At 42.0% G+C, this 25,904-nt stretch overlaps 1 protein-coding gene across 1 annotated transcript in view; it reads left to right on the forward strand.

The window, feature by feature from the left end:
* The first annotated feature begins 486 nt into the window (after nucleotides 1-486).
* tmem108 (transmembrane protein 108) overlaps nucleotides 487-25,904 on the forward strand; it is a 44,115-nt gene continuing 18,697 nt past the window's right edge. The window contains exons 1-2 of the mRNA XM_030769133.1: nucleotides 487-569; nucleotides 1,137-1,211. The gene's annotated coding sequence lies outside the window, so the exon portion shown is untranslated. The remainder of the gene's footprint in view (nucleotides 570-1,136; nucleotides 1,212-25,904) is intronic.

Raw genomic sequence — 25,904 nt, forward strand, 5'->3', positions numbered from 1 at the left:
AAGAGGACCATCAATGCTAATCCGCACAAGCTCTTGTAAAACCATGCTTCTAATCTTGGCCAAAACCAAAAAAAAGGGCTTGTCTGCTGTTGCAGCAATATGTCCTCATTAAAATTCCGCGCCCGTACACACTCTACGAAAACCCAGCTGCTCCTAGGTGCCGAGGTGACCGACACACAGAGCTCTCGCCTCTTTATTCTAACTCAGAGCCCCTTCACGCGCCGGCTCGTACCGGCTTGTAGCCTGTTGCCTCTCTGGTGTAGTTATCCCAACCAGTAACCAGTCCGATCAGTGAAGTCGGTAAAGTCGTTAGTCTGAAGGTTCTGATGGGTGGCGCTGTCGGTGTCCCCAGTGCGTTAGACTGGAATTACAGATAGTCTCCCCCGGGAAACGCTGTGGTTGGGGTTTGAGAGGAAACAACCGTGGACTGAGCGTAGGGCTCATGTGACAGTCTGGTGCCGTGCGGGCAACATGTGCGCGTCGCCTGTATGACTTGGACTGGTGACACAGCGGCTTTCAAGACAGTTTCAGCCCTGGTACGTGAGGTGCGGGAACCCCCGGTCAGATAGGTAAGAAAGAAACCTATTTTACGCCCTAGTGCTACATTGAATTTGTGTATTGATCCTGTTTTAGTTCCATGAAATCGATAAATGGTCAACAAGGCGACCGTTGCTATCAATGACAGTGCGTCGATTTTCTATTCTAATGTGATTCTCTCTCTCTCTCTCTCTCTCGCTCTCCCACGTTTAGAAAGCAGTAGAATAATTTTACGTAACTGACTAAATAGCAATAGGATGCCCATCATCGATTAATACTGCTCTCACATGTCAAGTTACTATCCTTAACATTTCGAATAAGTATGAGCCTGCCTTCACTTATTCTTTAACAGATCGCGAAAAGGAGGCTATGGTGCTGGGTCAGATGTGTAGTTAATTTCTTCTGCTACATTTTTAGTTTACAAAAGCGTATCAAAACACTCTCTCTCTCTCTCTCTCTCTCTCTCTCTCTCTCTCGCTCTCTCTCTCTCTCTCTCTGAAGTAAACCTTTCCGAATAACTCCACGCTGAGATGGAGGTACTTACCTGTACTTCTATCGTTGGGAATGGCATTAAAACAGATTTTTCATTTCCTTCCTAGGATTTCGTAGGATAAAACACAGACACCATGACATGCCATCAGCGTCTTTGATTGTTTTTCTCATATAATTATAAGGTAAGACACACATTTCTGGCATTTTTAATTGTGATCTTTGACTTGCTGGACGGCATCTCCACCGATAAGTCAACGCGATTTTTACGGATCTCGCGTCTGGCGGAGACACGAGTTGGAAGTTTCTTAAATACTGGTTTTATAATTTCGAAGGCCACTAATACTCGTAACATGTTGATTAAATCCCGACTTCTGTGTGCAGTCTCAATGGTCGTTCCCCTAATACGTAGTACCCATCTTGCACAGCACACAGTGCTGACAGTTGTACTGGAAGCTCTGTTCCATAGCATGCGCTTAATTTAAAAGGATCGTGCTAGCTGCTTAGAAAGAGACGTTTGTTCTTTGGCTGATTGTTGCTGTTGTTATGTTCTGTGACCTGTCTTTCTGTGACACAAATATGAAATAGTGTTTTCACTCATGTTTGCTTCAGTCGTCTTCTTCACTCTTTGGAGGGAGTTGTTGATTGTCATGTTAATGGTGCCACATACTGTTAAACCGCAGATCCTGGGGGTCAGTAAAGAGAGAGCACAAGGTCTTGAACAAGCAGCACTGTTGGCCTCCATGTTCATTGATATTCAGTCTAAACAACTGGGCAACTCTTTTAAAAAGTGGAGCAATTGGAGAGTGTTTCTTTCAGCAGAGATGCACTGTTTGTGAGGAGACACACCCCCCCTTTTTTTTTTTTCTTTGTTTTTTTTGTTGTTGTTTTTTTGTGGTCATTCCTGTAACGGAACAGTAAACATTTAAAAGTGCTTGGCTGTTTAACCTGCTGGTCGCCAGGTCCTCTGTGAATGGAATGTTAGCTACGGCCCTTCAACAGTGCACCCCCACTCTAAGCTTTGTTCCCCTCACAATTCCCTGCTGGTTTGGCCAATGGGGAGAAAGGAGGGAGGGAGGGAATGGGGGGGGGTTGGGGTCAAGTGGGGAGGCACGGACATATGTAGCTGACATCTTCCTCTTTAGAGATGATAGGCTGGTCAAACGGTCAAAAGATTTTTTTTTTTGGTTGGACTGAAATATATTTTGAGGCCAAGGTGCAGTGGTAGATTTCTCTCGAGTACTGATCTATAACACCTTAAAAGTTTGAATGAGTCACAGCCTATGTCAACCATTCTAACCGAGTGATTTATGGTCGTGTCTAATTGAATATCCATCACCGTCTTGGATGGGGCCGTGTCAGAGTGGCAATACTGAGACGAGAGGAGAAACATATTGACTAATCGTGGGTCATAGTGTCTACCCAAATGAAACAACAGGGGTCATGTGTCAACAGGGGACATATCGTCATGGTAACCTTCATCTGGACATCCTGGGCAACCTTATCATACATGGCCAGGAAAGAACTGCTATCCAGCAAGAACAATCCGGAACCTCCGGAATTGTCTGCAATCTGCAGTCCAGTTCGAAACATCTGGAAAAGTCTGTCAAATTCTTATCAAGGAGGCTACAGGGAAGCCATCATGCTTTCTCTAACAATGGGCAGGATTAGAACACAAAGGTTGTGAAACTCAAATGTTTCTGTTATGCAGTCAAGTAACTCAGCTGAAATAGTACAAATTTCCCAACTGACAGTAATTCCTTTGGTACTCAAGCAGAGAATGGTACTGCATGGCATGGAATGTCTTCTATGTGTAAATTTAGTGCAGACCCCCCCCCAACAGACACACACACACACACACACACATCTCACCCTCTGCACATGTAGTGTAAGGATGTCATGCTTCCCTTTTAACAGATGAAAACACTATGCAGGAAAAACAGCTGGCTGTGGAACAAGCAGAAGGAAAGAAAAACAATGTTTTTTTTCTTTCCGTTTTTGTTTTTTTTTTTTGGTGTAATTTTGTGAATACCGCACAGCATTAATGAGGCCTCAGCCAGCTCATGGTTTCCTTAGAAATAAATAACCCTGAGAGGGTGAGGAGAGAGATGAACATGGTTTTAAGCAACTGCAAATAAACTATAATGGGTAAAAGGCTTTTGTTCATAACAGCGATAGCTACCCTTCATAACCCCCCCCCCCACCAAAAAAAGAGAGAAGAGCTGCTGCCTTTCCTCTCTCTCTCTCTCTCTCTGTTTCTCATGATCCTGTCACCCAAAGGATCGCAGGGAAACTGAGTGATTGTATTTATGAAGTAGGGGGAAAAAAAAAAAAAAACTGATCGTGACATTCAGAAAAAGCTGTTTTCTTCTCACACACGGTCGTAGGACTCTTGTATGTGAAGTTGAAGTTGGCTTCTCTTCCCGATAGGATCCGGAGGAAGTCTTTGGGTTGGCAGGAGAAGTATGAGTGTAATGACTGAATAAGAACTGAGCTTCAGGTAACCCTCTCAAGTAGGTAGCCAACGCTCGGGCAGTTTGAGTCTTTCTATTGAATTCAGTGAAACTGAGCATCTTTTTCTAACCGTTCGAAAGATTTCATTGCTTCCTCAGAAGCATTACGGTCCTTATCACCATCATCATCATCATCATCATCATCATCATCATCTCCTATTTCGTTCTGCTTCTAAACACGTACATAGAACTGATCTCAGAACAGCTTGCAAGGGAGTTACTGGGGAAAATAGGAGCAGTATCGGTGAAAGAGCCTCTTTAGAGGGTGAGACAGAGGAGGCAGAGATAAGAGGCGGCAGAGAAGCGGGGGTGGGGGAGGTGGGGGGCGTCCAAGCGTCAAAAAAAAAAAGTGTTTACTGGGGGAATTCCTGGCATTCCTTGGCTTCAGTCATGCCACGCAATTCTCCACTTCCTCATCCACACGGATCGCTCTCCCCGATGCTTTGATCATGCCAACTGGCCACTGAAGGAGGAGCCTGAGCATGATAAAGCATTATTACGTTTTTTTTTTTTTAAATATCAACAAGTTCATTAGTCAGTGTGGTGTGACCATACAACGTGCTGAGTAATGGCACAATTATCAGCTGCTATGGACAAAGCATACTGGCTGGAAAAACAAACAAAAACAAAAACATGTCCATCTATTCTTGGTAAAAAAATCTGAGCTTGCCTTAGTATGGTCGGCTTCTGCGCTTTCGATGTCATAAAAGTCAAAGTATTGGTGATACAAATATGAATGTATGCTATTTTCTTTTCAGTTAAGAAATAAATATGAGTTTATTGTTAAGCAAAGGATAATAAACAAACCAAATTTCACCATAGCACAAGAGCTGGAAAAAGTCCATTTTGATTCAGTGTGTTATGCACTGAATTTTGAGAAACCAGCAAAAGATATTTCTATGATTAGATTTGTTGGCTTAATATTGTTCACTTAATCCCTCCCTGCTCCCTGAGGTAAGTGGCTTCGCAAAGCTCCTGTGCTATTTGTTCATGGAAGTCATAAGGTTGAGCTTTACTCCAGACATTATCCCTGTAGCTCAGTTTTGTCAGGGGTTTGCGTTAGCTGTTCTTTGTTACCCTCCTTTAAGCCATCAAAAGCCCGCTCTCTTTCCAGACTTTCTCCGCATTTTTTCGCCGTGAGAAAAGTTTGGGAGGCTTGTGAAACCTCGCTAATATTTTTTTTTCTCTCTGTAATTATACGGAGCAAACACGTGTTCAGCATTTTATTTTCTTAGGCTTCAAATACTTAGAATCAAAGACTGTGTTTGCATTGGTACTCCCACGCCATGGAGAAAATATGATTTAAAAAGTGCCTCATTTTTTTTTCCTTTGTTTTTTTTTTTTTTTTTTTACAGAGGAACATTCTAAAGTAAACGGGTAAAACGGATGAAGTTTTTCTTTGTGATGTGGGAGATTTTACCCAATGTACATCAGCAGTTTTTTTTTTAACTGTGTGGCATGAAAGAATTGGACTAATAGGATTAGCCTCCACCAAAATGAGGGCTAGGGAAGATTTTTTTGGGGGGGGGGGGGGGGGGGGGGGGTTCTAACCCCCTCTGCCATGTTCCTGAATCCCTGAGAGTCACGTGATTTCTTTGGGACAATGGTGACAGGTGTCCACCCCTAATTAAAGAGCTGTTATTGTCCAAACAGTCAGGCTGAACTAAAGCAATGGGATTACCGCAGGTTTTAATCGTCAACAGGTCACATACAACCCCTGTTCACAAAGGATCAAACCCAACCATGACTTATCACAGAAACGCTAAGGTGACGCTTCTGAAATGTAGCGTTTCTCTTTCTGGATGGCAACGTTAAAAGTGTGGTTTGAGAGGAAAGTCACAGTTTTCTTGACTGTAGCCATAGATGGAGGAAAAAATGTCATGTTTGACCACTGTAAACGGCACAGTCATGTCATTATGAGTAATGGCTTTGCCCTTTCCTTCTGCACACAATTGTAAGCCTCTGTCCAGCATCATGATATTACATATTGTATATTAACCAGGTTGTGAAGACAGACCTCCAGTTATGGGGACAGCTACAGGGGAATTGTCAGTGACTTACCCCAAGGTGTATCCTGAGAGAGAGCATTTAGTTGTCCAGAGACTCTTAATCAGCCCCAAATTAGGCTATTAATTATTCAGGAACATTTTCCTGGCAAATTAAATTCCTCCCAGAGGACGCGGTACGCTCTGTTGTTGCATTGCTGTATAAGAATAAGACTGCAGTCTGACGACTGGTAGACAATGTGAGGACCTCACCTGTGTTACGGGAATGGAATTACATAACAACTGTCACTTTCTCTCTGCACAAAATGAACTCGAGTTATGTTTTTGAGGTGCTGTAAGATGAAGCAGAATAGTGCCTCTCTGGGTATGTGTTAACCTTTAAAGCTGGTATTTTCTTCATAGAGGCAAAAAAAGGGGGGTGGGGGGGTGGGGGTGGTTGAAGCTTAAAAAAAAAAGGTTGTTCTGGACCATCAGCAACCACACTCATCTTGCGTGAGTCACTCTGCAATTAGTTGTGGCGCAGGTGGTGTGTGTGTGTGTGTGTGTTTCTTAAAATGCTATTTAACCATTCCAAATATGAGTCCAGCTCAGTGGTCTGAATAAGGGATTCACTCAGCACTGATGTTCAATCTTTAATCAATGATGCTTCTCCTCTCCTCTGAAGAGCTCTTGCTTAGGATAATGTTTGTCCTCCAAACATTTTGCTTTACCCATTTTAGATGACATAAACTTGGGCATACGACTATTGATTGAATAACTGTTTAGGGTTATACTTGAAACTTTTCTACGAAGTTCCCGGAAATCTAAAGCCCCACGTCTTTGAAGAGAAACTTCCCAAGGGTAACAGGTTCTTCTGGGCGAGGTCCAGATTTTCACGGGCTGACGCTGGTTAAGAATCTAGACAGAGAAGAATTTCTGAGGTCATATGTGTCAGAGGACTGCCCTGTGGAACCAAAGCTTATGGTTCCTCATGTCAGCGGCATCTGCTACGCCACCGGGGAGGAGGTGGGGGAATACAAGGATGCTACACCTTGCTGCTTCCAGAACTTTCCAAATACAAGGATGCTACACCTTGCTGCTTCCAGAACTTTCCAAAGCGATGCCTGATTCAGGATTTACCATATTTTGGTTGTTTGAAGGTTTGGGTTAAGACATCCTGGTTTGAATACTGTCATGGTGTTCCTGAGAATAACGTAGCTTTCACAGATCATTTTGATGACAGCTCTGCTGAAACATGGGCGTTTGTCCTGCTCTGGTTGGTCCACTGTGCGCTGAAGTTGGACGACCTGGTATCTCCAGCTGCCTGATCTGTACATTAGACGAAATGAGTCTTTTAGCCATATTCCCGTGCACTCGCCAGAGATGTCTTCCATTGTACTGCAGATGAACTCCATTTATCTCACCTCTAATACGACTGGTCTCTTTTAAGTGAAATCAGAGTTTCTCACTTTAACAACTTCCATGACAGGTACACTTTGAACACCCAGATCCGCCATGCTCTTCTGAGGTATGATCTCTTTCTTTCTCTCTCTCTCTCTTGAGAGAGAGTCACGATGACATTACCCATGTGCTTTTCATGGCCAGAGTATTGACTGTTGGACTCAACACTAGATGAGAGCTCCAAGAGGGAGATCACTTGTACCTCAGCACCTGAAAGCAAAAGTTCTACAATCACAGAGACTATCACAGAAAAGACACAAATAGCCCACTAATCACCAAAGTCACATGATTCCTTCTCTTATTTGCTTTAAGTGACAGTTAAATACGTTAAGTATGTTTTCACTGCATTTTATTTATTTATTTATTTATTTATTTATTTATTCGTAAGTCCTGTTAATTCAAGTAAGCATTTCTCCAATCTCATGTTTTCGAAGATTTTTTGTCCCAGTTTTTAGGGTACTTGTGTTCTGATGATCTGAGTACAGAATGCTCCTCAGTGAAGTAACATCTGATCAGAGATGTTCTGTTTCCGATTTTTGTAACAGCCAAGGTAGTGAGGAACATAAGGTGTCTCTTTGTCCCAGAGCACAAGGATATTCTTCAGTTACATCAGCACTGAGTAGCGTTTCAGTAATGTCTGTCCACAGAAAACAGCACTCGTAAACACTCAGTTAGCGCCCGATGATGCGTTATCTCTCTCCTATGCACAGCTCACGTATGCTCCTGCTTTTGCCTTTCAGCAGCAGAATGAAAGAACAGATAGTTAGTTTCACATAGAAATGCTGCTTGAACCGTTGTGTGTTTCTTTCTCTCTCTTTACTTCTATCCCTCACTGCTTCACTAAAGACATCTCAGCTCACGCTAGAATAGACTAGAAATACTTGACAATCTTAGATGCCATTAATAGTGAACACAACAGAGAGAGAGAGAGGTATCATGCTGTCAAATTAATTTCCATATATCCAGCTGAATAAAACCCTTATAACAGAGGGAAAAAAACAGACACGTTAACATGGTGCTCTGCAAATATCACTGTGTGTGTGTTGTCTGTACTACCTCCGTCACCATGACAACAGGGCAACAATTCTTCCGATCTTTGTAAGAACCGGTATCGGATAAATCCGAAGTCAGATGGATCTAAAGGCACTGGACACATGGAGACACACACCACATCTGTGAAGCGTTGTGGATTTGAACCCCCAGCACGACAGCTCGCTGCTGACTTGCCCCAGAGCAAAACATTCAAACTGACAGGGCTGCAGCAGTGATTACTACGGATAAGACAGTCGCTTCAATCAGTAAAGTTCTACATATTTATGGGTACACGTTTGTGTTGAAAAATGCTCAGTTTTCATCAATGAAATTTGTGAACCAGAACTTCATTTCATTCTACATGAAAAATCAAAGAAATACCACTAATTATTTGGGGGGGGGGGGGGGGGGGGATCAGTATCACCTTTTCCTTTGCAACAGAGCTAACCATTTTATGGTATTCGAACATCTCCGTTCCTCCTTCCTGCGTATATACCTCAGGCTGAAGCTTTACCAACTGCATTTTTTACTGTAACTCACATGTAGGTACAGTTGAGTAAGTGCTTAGCCAGCAGTTTTCTTTTCGAGATCCTGCCTATAAGCAGCATGTTCTTGGTGTCTTGCCAATAGCTGCTTTCTCTGCTCTCTGTTCATGAATTATGAATTTGATGGAGCATGGACCTTGTATCTCCTCCCGTGAGCGGAGTGCTGTAGAGATCTTATCATACTGTGTGGGAATCCAAGAGGGCTCATAGTTTGGACCTAAGCCTGGGCTTGGAGAGGGTAACCCCCTGTACACGCTGTCTCTCTCTTTAAGAGCCGAAACAGAAGAACAGATGAGTTGGCGTATCTGACCCATCTCCTGCGTGGAGGGGGAGTGTGGGGGGGGGGGGGGGGGGGGGGGGTCATTACCCAGCTCGAAAATAATTGCAGTGTTTTGCCAATTCTGTAAACACAGCTCGGACCGTATTACGAAGTGTATACAAGGACATAGTTAATGTGCCTGATGCATGTCAACTGTTATATAATGGTGTTGTAAAACTGCAGAAAGACACACATTGTACATGCATATTTAGACACTTTAAAAGACACTTTACTGCTGTTTTTTTATAGATTTTCTATCTATACACATAGCCCTCCCTCTGCATCTCCGTCCTGCGGCATGCCTCTCACCCTCTTCATGTGTCTCAGTGATTCTCTCTGTGTTAGTCACTTACTCTGGACACTTTTACCAGAGCAAAGCGCAAAGACAACGGTAGTGTCATTGGGCTCATGGTTTAGACAGTACCACCTGGGTGTATCTCTCTATTCTTCTCTTATCCACTATTAATAGCTCTGGCTGTCCCATATCAGCGCCCCGTTCAGCGACACAGATGAGAGAGACAAAGAATGAATGAAAGGAAAGACGAGAAAGAGCGAGAGAGAGAGAGAGAGAAAGAGAGAGAGAGACCTACCTGGAAATTCTCTCACTGTCAGTCAGAGAGATGCTTTTTCCCTGAGGGCCAAAGCATTTGACATTTAACTAGCGCAGCCGTAAACAGGCCAGGAGAAGCCATTGACATTCATTCTGTGTGGCAGAATTTTCACTGGCTGATTTTTATTTTTTTTTTTTTTCCTTTTTTTCTCCTTTGTCTCTATGTCCTGTGCCATAGTGATCTTTCATATTTGCAGAGGACGCACACGATAGCACATACATCTGTTTTTTTAGCTTGAGTAATAAGATGTAATTTGCTTCAGAAAATTCCGAGCAGAAGACAAGACGTGAATTTCATCAACATCAAATCATTCCAATTAGAACAGCTCCCCTGGAAGTTTTTGGATATTTCCCTTTGAGCTTGGATAAACGACATGAATAAATCAAATTTGCATCATGCTTTTTTCCCCCCCTCAAATCAAAACATTGCGCTTGTTCCCCTATTTCATATATTCATCATTTCTTTTATCTGCTTCAATTCCAGGCATACAGATCCTTTACTTCTGTGGTTATCATTATTATCCAGCAGCAAAACTATTGAAGGCCAGGTTTTTAAAGCGTTCTCTTGACACCAGAGGGCTTTCAGATCAGCTCATATTACTAATACCAAAACACCATATCAAGCTTCTAACACTCTCCAGCAAAGGTTTCTTTCTTGTCTGACTAGTTGTAAAGATATTTGACTTGGTATCACAGTCTCTCTGCAATATGTCAAAACATTAAGTCTCTCTGATGGAGTATCAAATTAAACATTGAAATAAAAGACACAGTCAGCGCTATTCATTTACAAGTATAAACAACCGTGATGTAATGTGACGCTAGTAAGCTGATGCTAGCGCGTCTCACCGGTTGACGCTAGCTACGCTCTCTCGCGCTGTTTACCGATTCATTTATTCACAAATGACTGATGACTCGGCCCTGCCACGCCACTCTATCTTCTGGTAATTAAACGTCTGTCAGAGGAAGCCCACAAACACGGGCTCACATCTATCTACCTACCCACAGCACGCCAGCCGCCATCCCCAATGACCAGGCTAGCGTTTGGTAATTAGCGCACTGAATGCTTGTGTTGATTGCTTCATTATTTTTCAGATAAGCATCTGTTGGAGGCGTTTGATTGATGTCATGGATTTGACTCTAATCCATGCTAAAGCTCCTTTAGTAACACAAGGGTTGTCTCAAGCTAGTGAGAGAGAGAGAGAGAGAGAGTGGCATTGTTCAAAGTGAACAACAAGAGCCAAGTGTGGGGGTGACCCTCTTCTTATGTATCCTCACAGCATTAAATATGACAGAATCATATTTTCATCAGACAGACACAGTACACAAGCCTCCAACGAGAGCAGTGAACCGAAAAACACAAGATTGACTGAACTGATGCTGATCAACTACCAAACAAACCCCGAAAAAGAGTCGAGCGCTCATGTGATTCACACCCAAAGCTTACACTGGCGTGAGGGGCTGAATTCACAGTGGTTTTGAATGTGGTTTTGAAAGAGACTGGACAGGTTGAAATTAAAAGCTTTTGGATGTTCAAAAACTAAACCCTGCTCTCGTATAATCTCACTTTAATAAATAGAAAATATATAGACGGTCTTTTAGAAAGTTGTTAATTAATGACTATGAATAAAATAAAATGGGCAAAGCTATACGTTTTTTGTTATTATTGTTATTATTATCATTGTTGTTGTTGTTGTTGTTGTTGGTTGGCCGTTTCCTTCGTTAAATAGTTATTACAAGAGTTTCTTATTGAAGTGTAACTGAACTAGATTCTAGGTTTGGAATAGTTTATGCTACGGTTACCATACAGTTTGAGACAGTCTACATCACAATATCAAACGCACCCTGTTTTGCCAAAGACCAAAAGTGCTTCTTGTTATAGTGCAGAATTCACTAATGTGGCAACTTGTCTGCTTCACACTTTTTTATGATATTAGTAAAATATTCTCATTTTATTGTCTCACTCTTATTTGTTGAATACTCCTCATGCTGGTAAGACACAATGGTTTATTAATTCACATTCACTGTCAGACACTCAGTAAATTATTTAAGTTAATGCTGTCAGAAACCTACCGGCTTATAAGAAACTACTGAGAAAAAAAGTTGGACAGCTCAGTGCAGCAGATAAGTAATGAAATAAAGAAATAAAGAAAGAAGAGCTAAGAAAAAAAAACCCCAAAACATTTATCAACATGACTGTCATAGCTCTTACTTTGCATTTCTGTATATACAAATAACAAAGCAAAACGGTGCTATATCTGGCAGGCTGGTGCTAAGACTACCTCCACCATGTTCACTCCCCATCTGTTACACTTGCTAATTGAGGTTTATTGAATAAAGGCCATAGAAAAATTACACAGGAAAAAAAAACAAAAAACACCAGCATCTTACTCTCATTTCACAAACTAAGCGGGATGAAATGGGGTAAACATTAGTATGAATTAACCGAGCCTGAAATGGTGGACTGTTAAGCAAAAACAAATAAACAAACAAATAAACAAAAGACATTCAAATGATGTGTTCTTCCAGCTAAATGATATCTTTGTGGATAAGAATGCTACAAATGTATGCAGTGGGGGGAAAAAAATAAAATAAAACATGTTCAGGCCCTGTTGTGATGGATTTGGACATCCAGCCTAAGTGTTCACTCACCTACACTCAAAGGCCCTGGGAGTATCATACCATGAACAAACCATCCAAAGCTGTCTTCACCCACATAATAAGCTGTAATTAACTTGAGAAAAGTCTTGGCAGAAGACGAGAGCAAATTTCGATCAGTCTCAAATGATTCCAGTCATGATCGCTCCACCGTACCTTTGGATATTTTCTTTAAACTTAGATAAATGCAAGGGATGAATCAAATTTATAGCACCCTACACTTGCCAATCTCTTTGAGAATCAAAGTGTTGCAAAGCAAAAAAAAAAAAAGGAAAACACACGAACCTCGTCGTGTGTATTTTCTGACTAAATGGCAGCTGTGTTGGTGAAGATACTACGGGTACAGAGACAAGTGTTTGTATGAATTAATCATCTTGTCATTACGGCAGTTCTGCCTGTCCCACCTCAAGTTCTGCAGGCACAGTTGATCCTTTCCTGAAAAGACTCACTCAGCAGTCACAGAGTGCTTTGATGACCTCTGCGGTTATTAAATAAACTCGTACACTTTGTTTTTTGAGCGAAATGTTGTGTATATAATGTATTGGCATCCACTCATACGTCAAAAGGTCAGTGCGTTTCTGGGAGGAGTGATTCATATTACGGCACTGATTCGTCTGAGATGGGGAAAACAGTCATAAGGATGGGTCTGTGTTGGAAGAGTCTGCCTTTGAAGGCTGGGGAAATATACAGTGACCATACCTTTTTGTAGAGCTTTCGTAAACCTTTTGCACGCTGTAAGTTTTCCTTCATCTGCGCGGTCACTGTCTCACTCGACATCATCTTATTACAGATTGCCTTCAAGAAATCAGTTCTGTCAAGTCATTTATCCGTCCATCCATTTATAAAACAGGAAACTTATGCATGTCTTTCGGTGCCTCATTATGGTAGTTTGACAAATGGAGAATGATTGTTTTGAATCGTCGTGTCAATATTAATCTTTCCCTTTTGTGCACTGAACACGCTGCTTGATTTCTGCACGTCTACCCCTCAGTTGGTATGGATTTAGTTCTGTGGGCTTGGCATTTCACTAGCTTAGCCAGACCCAAACCAAAGCTCCTTGTTAAACATTATTTAGTGTCTTGCCCTATGGAGACACACAGTGTGTGTGTGTGTGTGTGTGTTTTAGTCTTTGATCAAACACTCTAGGTCTTAAAGTGTTTCTTCAGTGAATCTAGGGAAACTGTTTATGATGTTGAACAGAGTAAAAGGGTTATGTAAGCACGCCTCTGTCTCCCTCCCTATTGATTCATTACCGCTATTGCCTTGGTGTACCGGTTTTCCCTCTGGTCTCTCTCTCTCTTTCTCTCTCTCTCTTTCTCTCTCTTTCATTCTCACACGCTCACTCTCAGTCTCTCTCTTTCTCTATTCCAGGCATTTCTTTTTCCATTTTCGCTCTCTTTCTGTTTCATCTCTCTCTCTCTCTCTCCAGATCCTCTCTGGAGCTAAGTTCCCTGGCTGTTAACATCTGAACACTAGGAAACTCCCCACCATACAAAAAATACTCCCAAAGCATAGAACCCGTATCCTTCCTTACCAGCTACCGTTCCTGCCATTGTCATTGTGTCAAGTGTCTGCGTCAGGAGGTAAAATTAGCAATCTTCCTGTGTGTGTGTGTGTGTGTGTGTGTGTGTCTGAGAGATAGAGAGAGAGAGAGAAGGAGAGAGCGTGTGAGAGTGAGAGAGAGAGAGAGAGAGAAGCAGGAAGTACACATACACACTGGAAAGCTATTTCCTGTGTAGTTAGATTCTTTTGTGTTACATATGCACAAAATGAGGTTTCTATCCTATGAAAATTCCACAGCTTCCTACTGAATACTATGCTTATAAATATACTGTAATGGTAAAGAATATCAAGACATTAAATATATATTTAAAAAATGTATCGATTCTTGTGATAGAGAGTATTATGGTGATTTGTTTTTGCAGTTGTTGCAGTGGTGGTACAGTATATAGATTATTGTTCACTCGTCTACCGAGACAGGCACAATGTGGTTTTCAAAAAAAATTGAAATGCCCACAGTCTAAGTTGATAAACCACTTAAGTCCAGATTTGGACTCCAGTCATTGTTATTGCATGAAGCTAAATTTGGGATTAAACAACAAGTTCCACCCTGAAAGAAACACCAATGCTAAAATTTGGTGTTTGTCTCTGGTTATGAATTCCGGCTTGTGCAGGAGACATGAGACAAAACAATGTAGAATAGATTGTGTACACACACACACACACACACACACACACACACACACACACACCAGTCCCATCAAGCCACAGCTATTTAGCCTCTATTGTTTGAATTGCTCCATATTCCTCCATCAAGACCACAGACCACACCAACTCTATTTAAACCTGTAAAAAATATACAGGTCTGGCTCTGTTTGATTCTTCGTGTTGTAATGAGCTTGTTTTTTTTGTTTTTTTTATAATTATGTCTAAATCAGAAGTGGATTTTTTTTTCTTTTGCTAAAATCTGGTTTGTTCAAAACAGCCTGTCTTCATTTTCGTAATGGCTTTTTTGCAGAGTTGCCGGAAGGTTCTACAAACTCACGTGCCACCTCACAAAGAGACACATAAAATACCTTTTTAAGGTGGCATGCATGTTCACTCCACTTTCCAGCCTGGATATGTTACATTTATTAACGTGGTCGACAGACACCCTGAGGGAAACTCCAATTTCTCTCTCTCTCTCTCTTTTTTTTTTATTCACTATCCATTATCATATGGTATGAATCATTCATAAGACTACTGCTCTGACTACTGTATATTTCCCCTGGGACCTGACTGTCTAAGTGTTGAGTCCTCCAGAACTAGTGTAATGCATTACACGCTTATTAAAGCCCTCAGAACTCTCCCGGTTGAAAGTGATGGGACATAATGAGCCTTGTGGGGCCTATCAGACTTGTTATGACCCTCTAATGTTGCAAATAAGCCTTTTCTGAGGACGTTTCATTGATATAATAATGTGTGTGTATGGTCACTGTACAGCATATACCCGGGTCATGTGAGCCGTAACGTGTTGCCGTAGCGATGCTACTGTAAGCCTTTCTGACTGTAATTAGTTACGGTTGTGGTGAGTACGTACATATGTAGATTAACCACGACAAACAGTCAATTAAACAACTGAGGAGACCTGGAGAGCAGAAGGTCCGTTCGCTTTGTCGGACACTGAAGCACATTACTGTGTAAAAGAAAAAAAAAAAAAAAAGCGAAAAAACAGACCAGTCATGACTACTGCATCATAACTGTTGCTATAAAAATCACTCAGTCGTTAAGCCTGATTTTTGAAGCATGGTGTCTACGAAGCCTCTCTGTTAGCGACAGCATGGGTCGCATGGGATGGCCAAGGTTGCTTGGTTGAGCTTCGTAACCTGCTGGGATATAGGTGAATGAATGTCCACTGACAGCTCTCCTGCTGGTGCGGGAGCAACTGCTATGTCATACTACAACACGGTTTGTCTCAATTTACCAAGAGCGCTAAGGGACTTCGTTCCTGTCTGCACAGTGTATCCAAGGCTAAAAATATATCTGCTCGGATCATTCCGGCCAATCGCTGGGGACTTTCATCTAGGTGCTGACCCATCATTGGAGATCACACTGTCACCTTCCTCTGGTGCTTCCTCGGTCATGTCCCTCCTGCTAAGGTAACTGTGGGATACGAGATAACTGTGAATCAGAAGTGTCAATCTCATCACATCAACGCCAGAATGCATCTTTTAGACTCAATATGGTTTTTCTGAGGTCCACTCAAGTTATGGCCAAGTTATACAAGTTATAAACTCAAGGCCAATTAGGTTTTTTGAAGGCTCCCTGGTTGATGTTGTACATGAATGTTACAGATGAACTGAGAGAGACAGCTGTCGCTGACTGACTGTCAGTACACACCTCTGTTGTTGAGGGACAGAAATATAATTCTCTCTCTCTCTCTCGCCAATCGTCTTGACTCTCCGCAAATATGTTGGCTACACAGCAGTAGCGCATTTCTATCAGCAGATCATTCCAGAATCAGGACCAAAATTCAACATTCCCCATACAGTGTTTGGCTCAGAGACTGTTTTTTTTAAAAAAAAAAAAAAAAAAGCTCCAAGAGCTTTTTCATTATTCAAAGCCAAGTTTGATGCGGTTGATTCCTAAACAGGCTCCCTCTCCGTTAATTAGTGAGATCTAATATATTTTATGTATTGCTTAATCTTCCACTTGAGGTTTTTTGCGATGATGTTACCATAAGTAAGAGAGCCTTAAAACACAGAGATGATGTTTAGCATGTGATTCCACACACACAAACACACACACACACACACACACACACACACACAGACACACAAACGCTGAAAGATTTGTTCAGTACATCAATTAGACTCTTTGAGGGAGAAATTCAGACACACTCAAGACACTTCACAGTAACGTTGAAGAAGAGGGAGAAAAGCGACCTAGACAACCTTTACTTGAGAGAAATGAAATTTAAGAGCAGACATATATCTGTGATATTACAAGGATAAAAGCATCTGCGGAGTGTTTTGATGATGGGTTTCAGACTGAACGACTTACAGGAGGAAGGGGGGGAGGGGGTAGGAAGGAGTAGTAGAGGAACGCTGTAAGAGGGTTTGAACATGAAGCTGGTCTCAGATAGCAGTCATGTCTTTCCCTCCCACTCACAGACTCAGGCAAGAAAATGTCAAAACGAACAACCTCTTCACAACCATCCTCACCTCAAAACAGATCATATCCTAAAAGGAAAACATCTCCCTGAAGCTTTTTCGCTCCTTTCAAAGCCTCCTCAGAAATTCAGATGTTTGTACGAAGATTCATCAAGAAACAGGCATCTAACCGTGCTCATCAAGAGTCCACGCTAACACCAAACATCACCATGTCCTGAAATGACCTCAAACCAATAACATTTCCAGCCGGAATGGAATTAGCCAGCGTAACCAGTTGAACCCACAGGTCTCTGTAGCACACTGAAATTACCAGTGTAATCTCCTTGAACCAAAGCTATGTGCATGAAGTTGCGTCTTCAAAGTTAGTCAATAATACAGTTTATACATGACCAACCCTCTAAAAACATCCTTAGACTCATGAGTAAAGCATCAAAATTCATACTATGAGAATCAATTCTATCATAATCTAATCTAATCTAATCCAGTCTAATCCAAAATCAGGTTCAGAATAGGGGACCTTTTGTCAATTGGCACAGAGGACAAAGGCTCAAATCAGGCTGCGCACTCAGCATTATGTCCATTGACAGTCACAGGGGTGATTAGACTTGCATTGGAAAAAAGGTTAAACAGCTACAGTTCTCCTCATTAACTTATTAGAGTTCTCAGTCGGCACAGGTCAATAATCAGTGTGTAGGGGCGTAGGGCTGGCTAAGCATTAAAGTGTCTCTCAGGGGCCAAACTGTAAGACCCATTAAGATTCACATTAGCATGAGGGCTAAAAGCGCTACCATTGTTAGCTTGTTTTTAACAGGGATAGTCGTTACACAGCAGGTGCGTAGCTGGAAAAAAACTCACTTCCTGTTATTACAAATTCCTAATGCCAACTTATTGTATTTATATACAATGAAATTTGTGTCCTGCGATACTGGAATGATAACAGTGTTGTTTGTAATGGGATAATGACTGCGTTAAACACTTTTTTTTTGTGCTCAGAAGAACTACAGCGGCGGCTTTATCTAGCTCTTTGAGGTGTTGGCTGTCTGTGCTTATGAAATGTGTGTTGTCCTCCAAAATGAACCCTGTTCCAAGGACTGTACAAATAAGAATGGATTTATTCAGGCCCGTGAGCTCAGGGTAAAACCTCCACAGATCAATTCGTTGTGAATTTGGCCACAAATGCTACAAAAAGAGGCTTTTAAAGCAGAATGCCAGCTTTAAGATAGTTCTTTTTTTTTCTTTTTTTTTTTTTAATAGTCTGACTTTATTCTTTCACACTTTTCTGCATTTCCCGTAATACCACCCAGCAGTCTGTACTTTTAAATTTCAGCAATTTATCATAATTCTACATTCAAACTCTGAAACGACCTTACGTTATCTTAGGTTATATGCCAGTGTACGATGTTTGCATCCATCGTGTCTCGGAATACGCGAGAAATAAACAAACAAATAAACAAACAACAGCTAAGCATCCAACTCTTTCTGTTTCAATTTGTCCTCCATCTCTCCTGGGGCTGTTGTGCTGTAATGCAACCAAAACATTTTTTTTTATCTTCTTTTATTGTTCCCATTTATTTTTAATATGCCTCTTAGCATCGGAGAACCAGATTATGAAAAATACTTCACAGTACAATCAAAGAGGATCATAGAATAGGACCTCTGGTAGCAATTCCATCACTGTAGTAGGAGTCACACATGTTCTATGCAGAGATGCCATGGTACATGTGTTTATGAGTCATTGTCTTGAAAGATAATGATGAAATCTCCCTTGAGGAAAAGCCTTTTGATGTTGTAACTTTGACCCCTTTTGCTGAAACTCGTAATTTGCCAAGCCTTTGCCCAAAAACAACGACGCTTAACATAACAGAGCTGCTAAGAAGGACCTGCTTTTGTCTGTTTTTTTTTTTGGGGGGGGGGGGGTGGAGTGAGTGGGACGTGTGTGTGTGCGTGCGTGTGTGCGCGTGTGTTTTGGTAAACTCCACTTTGCTGGATGTTTCCGTAGGACTACTGTAAGATGATTAGTCCAGAGTCGCCTCTCCCCCTCACCGATAAAGCCACCTTCAGCATTGAAAATGTTTTCTGAATAGGCTGAGCCACAAAGGTGTGTTAATGGAGCCATGACTTAATGACGGCATGTTAATTGTCTCGCTTAGCCAACTAATATGGCAAATCCGCCCCAGCGGATACCCTCACTCGCGGAGTTGGTCAGACCATCAAATCGTTTTGACGCGCCTGTCTCTTTTAATGATCTGCCCATTAGACGAATCAACGCGACAGCCAACCTGCCAATGACGGCCGCATAAGCGCAGCAAATCCAGATGACAACTCCATTCTCCCCCTAACTTTTCATTGCAGTGAAAGTATTTCTGACAAGCAGAGCTGTTTTGATTTAAGGGTGTTATCTGGAACAACCTTCCAGCGCCTGCCATTAGAGGTCACACAAGGACACACAAGTCCCCCAACATTTGTGACATAAACAATGCCAAGGACACAAGGATAAGCAACACAGTTGTGCTCAATTCCATTGCCCCCAAACATGATCAAAAGCCTCTGTCACAAGCATTTGTGCTTATGGTGTTATGTTTGGTCATGTAAATATTACAATAAGATTTTTCCCAGGGCTTTTTGAAGCTAGTAGAATATGCACACATTATGTCAAGCAAACAAAACATGAACTGGTGACGTATACAAATGTGAGCAGAGAAACCGGACTTCTCTCGCAGATGTCCGTCATAACATTTCCGTGCCGTATCACACGCTGCATCTGTCGGTGTGTCAAACCTGTCACTGGTGCAGTTGTGTGTCTGACAGTTTGACAGCACGAATCCCTCTCTTCAACCCGGAGGCTTCTTTACAAATCCATTTGTGTCCAGTCGCAACGTTCATTATCCGTGGTGTTAAGTCTGGATTACGCCGTATTGACTTTAATGCGTTTACTGCGCTAAGCTGCTCATGTGACATCTCACAAGAAAGATTCCATTTTCTCGTTTGTTCCTCGTGCCTACGGTAAATGTCTATGCCCATCGATAGGCTGAAAGGTCGCATTTCGTCTTAAACATGTATGTGACTTGTCATCCTATGTTGATCCGACTAACAGTGACGTTTTTGATCGTTAAGAAAACACACACACTCCTCCATTTTATTGTAACTAATCAAACTCGACGTGAACCTAACCATAATCAAAGAAACGTCTTAACACTTTTTTTGTTATAATAGTAATATCTCTTTGAGAAGAAGGTGTTTCATCTTGTGGCCATCATGAGGTCCTTGCTTACCAGATATTTAGAACCTCAAGGGGACATTTGGTCCACACAACACCACAACAAGGTATTCACACACACACACACACACACACACGCACACGTATATATATACACTTTATTGCCTGGTGTGTTTTCTCTTACTTTATCCAACCCAAACACCCACTCCATTAATTTGTACTGTGTTATGAATGAATGGCTTTATTCTTTATTAGCAGGAGTAATAGATTCATTCAGGCTTTGTAGACATGCTCGCTCTCACAGCGGAGCTGTCAGTGTGGATGGTGATAAGCCTACACACTCACATATTCATTCGTGTGAAACTCAAGTGAGACTGGCACACATCAAGGCTGGTACACACATCTTCACCTACGCTCACACACACACACACACACATTTCATCTCCCCTGCAGGCTATGCTTCATCCACACACTGAACAGTCTGGAGAACCACAGAGTCAATGATGTGATTATTTACATATTAGCATTTTCAATGATGTATGAGTTATCGATTAACTCTACACCTCTGAACTGATGTGCTGTCGCCACATAAGTCTCTCATGCGCTCGAGCTCGGACGTCTTCATAGTGTGTTGATACGGTGTGTAAATATATGTTTTCTGCTTCAGAGATCGTTCTTTAAAGTGATCCCTCGGACCTGGGGTTGGAGACGCAGGTTCTTTAACGTCAGCAACGGGAAACGTCGGCGATGCATCTACAGCTTCCTCTGAGAGGAGAGAAAGGCATGCTGGGATACTAATGCACTTTTAATGGCCTGGTGCAGAGCCCTGCAGCTGGAGGGTCCGGGGCTCTGATTGATGATCCGTCTGTGAGGCTCATTGGGAGTGACGCAGCGGTAGCAGCAGAACCAGCAGAAACTGCTACTCATCCTCCTGTCTGTACCGCTGAGGACGGCTCTGTGACACAGCATTTCAGTTTGAGCAGACCAAAGCCTTTGGGCTGGAGAGCGCACGCACACACACACACACACACACACACACAGAGAGAAAAAAGAGCATCAAGATCGGAGCAGAATAGGCTCCACTTCTATGCCGGGCTCTTTCCTGCCTTGGGGAGTCTCTGTCTGAACGAACGTCACCTCAGGCTTGCTTGAAAGACGTTCGTACTTGGGATTCTATACATTCTGTGTTCTCAGATTCCGGGATTCTTAGGGTTCTGAGTTGCCTGAAGACAATGTCAAAGCACAGAACAAGTAAAACGTGGTATCAGAGAGTACAGAGGGTTGCTGTTGGCCTGATCAGGGATGGTTATCAGATCATCAGTTTTTAAGAAGTTGAAGAAATCTTGAGAGTTTAGAACCAGCGTTCGTGCGTCGAGGTGTACATGGTATGTGCTCCTCTGTGTACACAGAGATTTTGTTTCAGTCCGAGTTGGCAAGACAGACAGCCGAAAGTGACCTCAGACTACACGAAACATCGACAAATACCTCGCGAGGTCAGGTGGAGGTTATCAGGGAGGATGAAGCCTGTGAAACTCTATTCTCTCTGGATCACAGACAGCTTTGAGGCCCTTCACTTAGAGGCAACAGGAAACACATGTCCAGCACTCTGACTGACCAAGTCTCTTATCAGAGACAGCGTGCTGATCACCATCGGGTTGCTCAGGCATCAAAACCACCAAACCAAGAGGCCAATCCTAGTTTATCAGCAGTGTTCAGCCTATCCTTTGAGATTGACATCTTAAAAACCACTCTCAAATGGACTCCTTTTGGGATGAATTAAGTTGACCCCCTCCACCCCCCATACCTCTCAACCCATGTGACCACCTTGGCTCTTATATGATGTAATAGAAGGCAAACGTGGCAACAGCGTCCGGTCATTCTGTTATCTATTTTTTCCTTCATTTGTGGAGTTCCATAGCAGCTCTGTGAACATGATGAGGAAAACATTTCTCAGATGTTTTGAATGACCGGGGAGGTCACTGTTCAGTTTTGTTTCTTTCCTCATATAAGATCAAAAGAAAGTTGTGTTCTTCCTAACCCCTGGTTAAGTGTGGAGAGTGAGGATTTTGAATTTTAGGGTTTTTGAACAGTCTGTTGACCATTTACCATTTCCAACACCGACATTCTGCATAATGATTATATTTAACGAGTGAATTCAGTTGATTAAGACATGAAAAACAATAATAACAATAAAATGATCACCTTGGGATTTTGAGGCAAACAGCAAACGACAGCCATCATGGGGGTGGAGTGGATGTTTATGAGGTAATCATGCCTGTCTTTTCAAAGGGCTCATTGACGTCAGTGTATTTCCCTTTTCCTGTACGTGTGAATCATCTCTCTCAGGGTATCACAGAGTATAGAGTATTGTATTAGAGAGTCAGTGAAAAAAGCCACGCTTTGCCGCAGGGGGAATAGGGTGCCTGAAATATTCAGCTGCTACGACTGTTAGCCTGCAAATATTACAGGATTAACGCGTCCCCCGTAAACGATTAGCGGGGAAATGCTATCGATCATTTCACCTCGCTAACTGAAATGAACAAGAGGACATGAGCAAATGAATGAGGTTTCTTTGGGCAAAGAATGAAAGGGCTTCAGATTTTGAGGAGAAGGTCACCGCTGTATACTGGATTTTTTTTCTGTCGTGTTTTGTCGTGTTCCTCAATTCTTATCACATGCTACCGCAACACTTATTTCAGTTTAATCTTCACTGGTAGTATTATAGTAGTCTATTACTTATTACTTTAGCTCTTCCTGAATAGTTGGAACTGATGAATGAGTTAATATTGGTAAGAGATATTGACATCACGTTAGACTCACTGTAATTGCTTTGGGTTCTTGATGCTGAATGAAACAGTAGTTATTGCTCCCCTAGTGAGAAAGAAACCTCTAAAAGTGGATCTTCAATAAATCCAAGTGAAAGGGAAACCCCTGTAATATGCTATAAACACACCAGATTTTCTCTTTGGATGGAGAGTTTCATTAGCTATTTTTGCAGGTTATTTAGGTTCAGTCGCTCTCCCTCTGAGCTTTCGGAGTGCAACTCATCATTCCAGAGTGTTCTAGAAATTTATTACGAACAAACCCAGGCACAAAGCCAAGGTTTGGAAACCTGTCGGTGAAATACACACTCACACACACACACACACACACAAAAAAAGTATAAAATTAAAAGCATTGTTATCCTTGCGGCCAGTACCCTCAGGGAGATTCAGTGACAGCTTTATTTCATTATGGCGTCTCTCAGCTGACCTTGGCTTTAGTTTAAACCCTTCACCCCCTCTCCTCCCCCCCCCCCCCCCCCAGACAGACTATTTACTGCTGATGTCTGAAGGCAGAGCTGAGGCGTTGTGGGACTAGGGAAGCTGTCAACAGGAACACAAACGAAAAAGACTGTCAGGAAGAAGGGATTGTTTGTGAAAGGGTGGTGTTTTAGGCGTCCCGGTAGTCGCCCCGGCTATTTCAATCCGTTTCTGTGTCACTATTAGAATAAACCCACATCGTGGTCCGCGTGAGGAGATTTGAATATAATGTTCTGTTAGTGTTGCTATGGTGACTGAAGTGGTCTCTGCATGCGTTAGTTGCCATGCAGTAATTTGTTATTCTCCAGAAACAAATAAAAGACAGGAAGAACATTAGAGCACATACATCTAAAATCAAAGAGATTTCATTTCTTTAAGTCCTTAACATAAAAAAAGAAAAAAACAAACAAACCAAACAAACAAAAAAAAAGCTAGAATTCTAACTCATCTGCTTTTTGATTTAGCTTTCTTTTCTCTTATCATACACTGATGTAAACTGGAGGGAAGATTCAGAAGTAGTTAGATCTCAGATGAAAGAGACTTCTGTTCTCTGTGCATGTTTGTCAGAGTCTTTGCCCTTACACTCTCTCTGTAGATAGCAATGACACACTCTGTCACTTGATGTTATGCAATCATTGCCATGTGAACTTATCTTGTTCTCTACAAGACAAACTGACTTCAACTAAGACAGATGTACAATACACCTCACAGTACAGTACACAAAGATAGATAGGAGTTATGCTGAGTATGAGATGGACGTTTCTGCTGATTATTTGTGATCGATAGGCTACCACAGTTCTTTTTGGCCATGCTGTTGATTCTTTTTTGGAAGCAAGACTTGAGACCCAACTCCGTTAAAAAAAAAAAATGACAGAAATGGACACTAATGTGTATAAATGCCTATATAATAAATACATATTTATTAATTGAGTTGATTTGAAATAAATTAATACCTGTTTTTTGTATTGATAATGGCTATGGAGTGTGGATTTTTTTTCTCTCTTTTTATTGATCATTGTTGTGGTCCAAGCACATCACCTCTTTCTGACCCTTCACTGTTGCTTCTAGTTTTATATATATATATTGATTTTTTTTTTTAACTGTGATCTCCTCATCCACCTGTGGCTTCACCTCTCAGACTGACTGCTGCACCTGCTGCTTCCTTTTAGCAGGTGGGCTTGTAGCTATACACGCACACACACACACACACACACACTCAGCATGTTTCCCTTCATTCAGCCGGATGACTGTTTCTCTGTCAATCTGAAAGGTAAATCCTAACGGTGTAACGGTTCTGAAACCATGGTCTCATATCACAGTTCTGGAAGATGGAACTGCAAACCCCCCCCCCCCCCCAGGGAGTACGTCGAACATGATTACTCCTTTTAGATGGCATTATCCAAATGTGAATGGTAAAAGGAAAAAACAGAGTGGAGTGGAAACTGGAAATTATGGGCAGTTTGCCACTGTTTACAAGTTTGTACAAGTTCATGAGTTTACAAGTAAATTCATAATAAATGAAAAGAAAATTCACATTTTGCATGTCTTTTTTCACTGTACCGAAAATGTACCGAACTGTGACTTCAAAACCGAGGTACGTACCAGACCGTGACCTTTGCGTATCATTACACTCCTAATGAATCCAGTTTCTGTGTTGCTGGGAGCCATATATGGAAAGAGAAAAACATAGAGGCTTTCAGTGCTCGTCTTCATCTCAGGACTTATATGGCGACTGTGATGACATCCTCAAGCCTTTCATTAGCCACTGAGGTAATGAACATGTCTGTGAGGTGAGGCCAGGTACAGATGAGGTGCCTCTGCAGACCTGCTAGAGGAAAGGGTATGACTCCCTATGGCTCACTGACCAAGAAAACAGGAGCCAGTGAGAGAGAGCAGAGAGAGAGAGAGAGAGAGAGAAGAGAGAGAGAGAGACAAGGAGAGAGGGAGAGAGAGAAAAGAGGAGAGACAGGGAGAGAGGGAGAAAGAGAAAAGAGAGGGAGAGACAGGGAGAGAGGGAGAAAGAGAAAAGAGAGAGAGACAAGGAGAGAGAGAAGAGAGAGAAACAGGGAGAGAGAGAAGAGAGAGAGACAGGGAGAGAGGGAGAAAGAGAAAAGAGAGAGAGAGTCAGGGAGAGAGGGAGAGAGAGAAAAGAAAGAGAGAGAGACAGGGAGAGTGAGAGACAGAGAGAGAGTGTGAGAGACAGACAGAGCAAGAGAGAGAGACAGAGCAAGAGGGACAGTGACATTTCTCTGTCTGTTGAAATTTCACATTATGCCAGACTATGTTTGTAATAAGATCAGCCCTGGAGGCCTGTCACCAAGATTATGACGACTCGTTGCTCAGCAGACACTGTGATATGTAAAGGCTCCTAATACACATATATTTACATCATAAAAACAGTTTCACTGCAGTGTAAGTGTCACTTTGATTGTAATAATGCATTTATGACCAGAGAGACGAAACTAATAAAGAATTACCACCGAAGAGTACAACATTATAATAAAGCCATACACCTAAGCCTCTGACGACGCTTTTTTTTATCACTTTTGTGTGGACTTACGCCCGAAAAGGAAAAAAAAGCAATATC

This window comes from Chanos chanos, chromosome 3 (assembly GCF_902362185.1).
Source record: "Chanos chanos chromosome 3, fChaCha1.1, whole genome shotgun sequence".
NCBI lineage: Eukaryota > Metazoa > Chordata > Actinopteri > Gonorynchiformes > Chanidae > Chanos > Chanos chanos.